At 32.8% G+C, this 7,916-nt stretch overlaps 1 pseudogene; it reads left to right on the top strand.

The window, feature by feature from the left end:
- Positions 1–2,274: 2,274 nt before the first annotated feature.
- On the top strand, positions 2,275–6,808 carry LOC148597511 (uncharacterized; annotated as a pseudogene).
- Positions 6,809–7,916: the final 1,108 nt, after the last annotated feature.

Here is a 7,916-nt window from a genome sequence, read left to right as displayed (position 1 = left end):
ACTGATACACATAACAAAGAACATAAAACAACCAAATTAACACGTACAAACAACTGATCAGGTGCACTGGTAGAGTAAGCGTCCTGTATTTTTTCTACAAACGCTGATTTGCTCACACATGTCAAATCCGGGTAGACGAATAGGAAAGGGAAACTATAACACGATAAACAGATTGGTTCTCATTGTGCAGATGGATATTAAATGATTTATATTTACAATAAAAGTTAAGTAGTGAGAAATTCTCATTATGAACTGTTTCCCAAAAAGCAAAGGACACCTTTAAACAAGTTTGTTATTTCTGTCAGTCGTTGTTCAGCTAATGCTGTATCAGTTTAATTTAAATTTTCTTCACTTCGACATTTTAGTACCATTCTTTGTAAGAGCCATGCAGTGGGTGGCAGATCATTTATCTCAATTTAGTCTTTCTGTCTATAATATATTCAGTACATCTAGAAAACAACGCAGGATAGTTAAGGCACATCGGGGTACTATTTGGATAGAAAATCGTTTTTTATTTAAATGCAATATCTCTGTATAATTATTTTTGTACGGTATTTTGTGTGTAGTGGTTTTTATTTCTGAGTGTATCAAGTAACATTTGCAAAAAAAATTGTCCACGAAAACACCCATTAAGGTATTGTGACGTGACTGTTGCGCTAGCGTAACTCATTAAGAATAAAAGTTAAAAATACAAGTTTTTCCACTGAACGGATTTTGTCGATCTTTTACACATGTTTAATTGAAAGCTCAACCTTCATGTTTATCGGTGCTCGCTTCAGGAAATAGTATGCATAATTAAAATATCCCCATTAATTTGCCGGTAATTGATTAATTGGTAACTTTTTGCATTAACATTATTAATTTTCCACGATTCTAAAAAAAATATCTCTTGCGAGCATCTGTTTTCATACAAATTGCCTTCTAATTCAATCATTCCCCAAAATAAATTCATATCGTTCCATCGGAACAACTAGTAATTTTTGATAATTCATCACGTAATTTGGGCAGTTGAAGCACACTGCCGTTACTTCCAAGCGCTCAGGTGATTTTAACTGAATTATTTTGAAATCGGATCCGGAATGTTTTTCCGTATGGAATGCGGGAAATATGAATAAAAAAAAACTAACTGTAAATTTTATCCCTTACTCCAAGATAGCTAGTTTTGCTTTGTTTCAAATAAAAAATCCGTTTTTCAACTGTTTCATAATTTACAAGTGTAATTCTATTAAGTGAACTAGCAATTTCCTGTTTCCCATATACAACTGTACATATTGTAACCAACGTATCCGCAGTCGTATTTATCATGCATTTTGGACCTACTTTAATTTAAAAGCTGCCACACAAAATAATGGACTAAAAAGCGTTTCACCTACCTTGTTTACTTGTAGATCTGCAGAATATTTATCTCCAGTTAAGGCAAGTGCATTTGACACAGACATGACATACCATTGTGCATAAACGATTGAACCAAGGACTTTGTGAACATACATACAAAACATTTCAATGTGTTCGTGATTTTTTTTTATTCAATGTGTGTGACTTCATGATGCATTGTATATAATAAAAAAATAGGATATTCATGCTACTTTTTTTCTCAACATCTTAAGCATTTTTGTGGTCAAAATCTAACTTTTCCTATTACTTGCAGTTCTACATTTTTTTTTATTGACTTATAAAATAAATAACATATATATTTAGTTAAGTGTAAACTTGTACACCTTTTGTATCTTGTTTTTTTTTGTGTTTTAAGGGGCATCAGCTGCAAGAACACCAGAAGACATGTCTGACATTTTGTTTTCAAGATTTTAAAACGCTAAGAAATATATCAATTTCATTTTCATTGGTCCATATATTGTATGAAATTATGAATATTTGCAACTTTGCTAAAGTTATTCTTGCCAGATCGACCAAAGATGGCAATGCTATTGAAAAATTCAACAATTTCCCAGAATCAGTTCAATCAAAAATAACATCAGAAAAAAAAAGGAAAAGTTTATTGAGGCAAAATACAACAACTACACATCAATAACTCAGAGACATGAAAATTACACTATCTTCAAGAATAATTACAAGAATCTAAATATTGAATCTTATGATACTTTCAAAAATATATTAAAAAAGGTTCAAAAGTATGTAACTGAAAGCAAATATGTCATTAACAACAGCAAAAATGGAGAAAAAAAGAAATTCACAGACTACTTCTGTCTAAACAATTGGCTGCACCTTCCTGAAGCTGACCAAAAACAACACACTATAGACAACTGCATCCAGTGCATGACAGTTCATGCTAGCTCTTCCTCTCTACACAAAAGCTTTTCAAATGCTTCCATTCTTGTACAATCTGGTTCCATGCTATTGAAAAATATTGAAAATTTAACACCACCTAACACAAAACCATCTCAGAAAAAAGGACAGAAAGCAGTTGAAACAATGATGAAGGTTCTACAACCAGTTGTTGAAAGGAAGTATGATACTAATTTCAAAAATGCTGTAGCAGAATCCTTGTCCCTTCAACCAAAAGAAACTGCAAGAGAGGCCAAAAAAAAGTCAAGAAAATTATTCATCAAACTAAACACCAAATTGAAGAATCAATGCAAGAAAATGACAATGACTTAGACCATCTTTTGGGAAGTGGGCAATCCTTTGCCCAATATGAAAGGGACAGAATTAATTCTTGCTTTATAGGTAGGGAACAAGCTGAAAAAGTTAACATGACCCAACAAACAAAAATAGAAACAGGTAAAAAAAAAACTATGGCATGATCACTCTGCAATATTAAATCACTCATATGTTAGTTTCATGGTAAGCTTATTATATGAAACCAGCACTTTTTTTAACAAATGAGGAGTATAAAACAAGTTATCCACAACGACAACCAGTTGATGTCCAAACAGCAGTCGGGCGACCTAACCTATACATTTTTGGCCAGTCAGGTAAGCATATAAATATACAATGAAAATAAAAAAAAAATACCACTGATAAGATGACCAAGTATTCAAACAAAGTAATCTCCATGTACAATCATACCAACCCATATAAAAGAACAGTGTTTCAATGTCCCCAATAAGTAAAAAAAAGGTGTGGAAAACTTTAAATTCACTGAGACTTTCTAAGTCGAAGGGTCATAACTTCCATAAAATCAAATAACTGTAACCAAAGTCAAACTTCATCTGTAACTTCTCATAGTAAGGCTACATACAAAAGGTAAAAGCATTACAAAAAAGTGTGGAAAACTGTAAATTCACTGAAATTTTTTAAGTCCAAGAGCCATAACTTCCGTAAAAATCATTCAACAGTAACCAAAGTTGAACTTAATCTGAAATGCTTTATAATGGGGCCAAATACTAAAAACAAACTCGTTTGGTAAAAGCATTACAAAAAAGTGTGGAAAATGCAGACGGACGGGTCACTAGTAATAAAATGAGAAATGACTATATATGGTACACTCCTCGAGACATTTACGTTTCCACTATAAATGCTCACCAAAATGAATGCTTCTATCGTGTGTTTAAACAAACGCTCCTATCAAATGACAAAAAATAATAATATTGACATATGATGTAGACAGAAAAAAATTAAAAATTAAATTAATGAAATTATATAAATTAATAATAGCAAAAAATATAAAAAATAACAGTTAAATCAAGGGAATAATCAAAGGACAAACATAAACAAATGCTTCTTTCTTGCCTTTTAAACGTACGCTCCCAGCATGCATTTGAACGAATGCTTCTATCGTGTGTTTAAACGAATGCAAAACTATGTGTAAACCCACGATAAATGATGCCCGAACGCTATGTGCTAGTAAGTAAGTATACAATCATTAAACAAGTACATCAAAATATATTGTACAAGTTAAAGTAAGCCAAGTACAAGTATATCTAACTACAATGCGTTAGCGCTAGTGAGTGAGTAAAGTATATATTACTATAATGTGCTAGTAAGTAAGTCGAGTATATCTTAACTACAATGTGCTAGTAAGCAAGTCAAGTATAAAGTCATTAAATGCCAGCAAGTAAGATAAGTATAAAATCATTAAATAAGCACATGTACATAAAAATGTACATCCAATTATAAGTAAAATGTGCAAGTAAGTAAGCTAAACACATCAAACTAATGTATAAAAGTAGTAAGCTAAGTATACAATGAACAAAAAAAGAACACATATCTACAATGTGCTAGAAAGTAAGGTATTTTTACAGTCATTAACTAGATTATACAACCTAGTTTTTCAACCATACACTCAGTTTGATAAGTGAACCCTTAAGTAGCATTAAGAAATTTTCTGCCTGAACATCAAAATTATGACAAAGTAAATACCTCACATTCCAAGGGTCCCTCCCCCTTTGTTTAGAAAGAGATTTACAATAAATTTGCAAAACCTGTCCCCAACATATGTATAAATTTCTTAATTGGACCCACTTTAAAATATTTCTAGATCTTCCCTCTGGCAAATAGAATATTATTGTCCCAGCTATTGACCAACTCTTATTTTGCAAGAAACTACATAATTTCCCATGTACTGAAATACCTTTCATGCTGAACTTGTCAATAACTGACAGTCATAAGAATAGAACATTTCAAAAGAAAAATAAAGTATTTTAAGTTGTGTACATGTCTAAAGGATATAATAAGTAATATCAAGTAACAATCACACCTTATTTTTTTATTGGCCAATGAAAAACTAGGTTATAATCAAAGCCGCTTAGAGTACATTAAGTTAATTCTTAATGAATAAAGGGGGAGGCAGCCACTGCCCACTCTTCATTCATTAAAAAGTTGCTTAATACACTCTAAGCTTTACATACATGTAATAGATATACTAGTACTTAAGCTAAGTATATAGAACATCAAGTAAGAGCAGGTGAAAGGACCTATGCCACACACAGTTATTTTAACAACAACATGTACATATGTTATATCAACTTTAAATTATACTACATGTATGTGTCACATACATGTATCTGGACCATTTGATTTTCAGACCTGGCAAAATCATTTTCAATCTGTCCGACATTTGAACAAAATCCATCCAGCCGTTTTCAAGTATTTTAGTCCACTATATTTTCCTATAGGGTAGTATGTACAAATTCAACATACAATGTACATGTAGTAATTAGTCCCATAACTTTTAAATTAATCGAATCAACTAGAAATGGTGATGAAAAACCTACAAAATTTGAACAAAATCTGTCACTTTTTTATTAGAGTACAGAAAATTTTAAAAAATAAGGAACTATGTAGCGAGTCCTTGGAAAATAATAAGTAATATTTCATCATGAAACTTTTAAACTTTTAAAGCATCAAAGGATGTTGAGCAGGCCTTGTATACCACACCAAGATGTGAGGACTTTCTGATTTGTTGAATGGCATTAACATTGATGGGACACAACATGATTTTAAACTTCGCTTGTTTAGTGGTGATGGTCCTGCCAGACAATTCGAAGCTGGCCAAAAAAGAGGTGGTCACTATAGTTGTCTATGTGAGGTAAACTCAAATCAGCACATGGACTTGATCCGTTACTTCGATATCAGTTACATGACTTTAGAAGAAAGGAGGGAGCATGTAGTCAAAGGGGTACTGTGGGAAAAAATCATATGCAACAACTGTATAAATCCTTTTAACAACTTAAAAAAAGATGAGATCGAGAGCGAGTTGGACAAGAGGGGCATTGGTGTATACAACCTAAAGAGTAAGCAAGACCTTCAAACTAAACTTGATAAAGTTCTGCATGGCATTTGTCGTCCACCTGCCCTACTTTTAAATCAACCACAAAAAACAACTGAAGAGTACAATATAAACTATTATGAAGTTATGAGTTGTGAGCCATTGCATGACTTAACAAATGTCATCCAAAACCTGATTGTTGAGTTGCCTAATCACGTTACTGACAAATCGACAAAAACAGAACTTGAAAGATTCTACACCACTATTATAGGTGACAAAACACAAGTCAAAGGGTCAGATGCCAGAATTTATCTGGTACGTTTGCCAAAAAAAGTTGATGACCTCCATGTTGATGGCAAAATATCAGAGGACATAAAAAACATGATCAACTCTCTCGTAGAAATTCAAAACATTGCTTATAGTCCAGCAGACAAAAGGTCACCAAGGACAGTTCTAAGGCTTTACAACTTTACCTTTTCTTTTGGAATGTTGGCAAAAACTGTTATAGGCATACCAGAGAAACTCACTGAGAGGAAATTTTACGGCAGCCATTTCCATAGTCTTGTAGTGCACCTTCCGGAAATATTTCGTATAATAAACTTAAGATCCATCCTCGCAGAACAAGAAGAAAGATCCTTCGGCTCACTTAGGAAAATCGCTCTTGGTACAACAAACAGAAAACCTGGTTTTGTTGTTGATAATACTGTCCTCAGATTTAACAAACAACAAAATTCTGACAACTTTAAAAATTATTTCAATAAACAGGACTCAGCCATAAGTCAAGAAGCACAGCTTCTTTCCAAGAAACCAAACACTTCATTCCCCAAAACCTATGTTGCCAGCAGAAGATTTCTGTTCCAGTCTCATTTTCGAAGAATCTCAGATTTCCTCCTTCCAGGACAAAATGTGTGGTGACATTACAATGGAAAGGACATCATTTTCCATGACTGTACTGAGGAACTGTCTTCGAGGCCAGAAGGTCTTCCTCTGGCAAATTTTGTTCGAACATCTGTTCCAAAAGAACAAAAATTAATGGAATTTGTATGGCAAACATGTCTTAGAAAGGTGAAAGATGACAAAAATAAAGGGTTGGGGCTGCTTTTAAAACAAGGAACAAAATCACTGATTGACGGTGAATAATACATATAGACCCTTTAAATGAAACTCTTAACGCAAGACATTTTTAACTGCTCATGTGTATTTATTTTTAATTAATGTGTCAATAGTAAACAGGAGTTAAAACAACATTACCATTGGCTTGCAAATATTATTTTCTTTTTCAAAGTTCTGCCAAAAATATCACGAAAAGAAAGCAAAAAATGTAAAGTTAAAGCATTAGGTATGTAAATGAATAGAAAATCCCTTCTACCACAATACTTAGGCCAACACAGAAAAGAAAGATTGTAATGATCCAAGTAGTATGTGAAGAATACTAATAACTGCCGAAATACTTCATCTGTGACATTATTGACTGATCGACTGTATCTTAATATTATATGGCAGACATTTCAAGAATTTCAGAACGAAAACTATTCATCCATTGAACAGACCCCTCTTTGTACAAGTCGAACACACCAAGTTAGATTTTAATACTGCTAGCGCACAGAAGCACTAGGGCACATAAATATTAATCAAAACCAACAAGCATTCATTTAATACCCTTAAATACCACACGACTGGTGGAGGAGTAGTGCTTATCAACTTTGAAATATTTGGTATGACAGTGCTAGGAGTTGAACAAACAACCTACTGAACTGAGGCGAAAATATTTTAAATCATGATTAGGAATCTTATATCTGAAACCTGGCAGAATGTGTATGTATATATTTTTCTATCAAAATGGGTATTCTGACCTTATTATTAACCAACTACCCAAAATTCGTCAAAATATGTCAAAAACTGACAAATTGATATGAATTCAAATCGGGCATCTATACAGGGCCAATATGGATCAAACCAGGGCCAATACGGTATCATAACTTCTGGTCGTTTGACATCGCTATTTTAAGTTAGAAATTGGATTTCATGAACTTTGATCACCAGGACTAAGAGCTGTAGAAACACACAAAAATCTTCCATTTTATACAAAAAGGATATTAAAGACTGATTAATGCAAATAAACCTACACGTTCTTTGTAAAACAGGAAAAAAAAACTGTTCTACATGTCATCTTGTCAAGTTGGTTAATATTATTGTTAATAAATATGTAATTTTATATTGACCCTATTGTAGAATTCGGTCAGTCATA

The sequence above is a fragment of the Perna viridis genome, chromosome 15 (genome assembly GCF_037379345.1).
Source record: "Perna viridis isolate PV_CMFRI_1.1 ecotype Kerala chromosome 15, ASM3737934v1, whole genome shotgun sequence".
NCBI classification, from domain to species: domain Eukaryota; kingdom Metazoa; phylum Mollusca; class Bivalvia; order Mytilida; family Mytilidae; genus Perna; species Perna viridis.
This window is presented reverse-complemented; position numbering and strand designations above follow the sequence as displayed.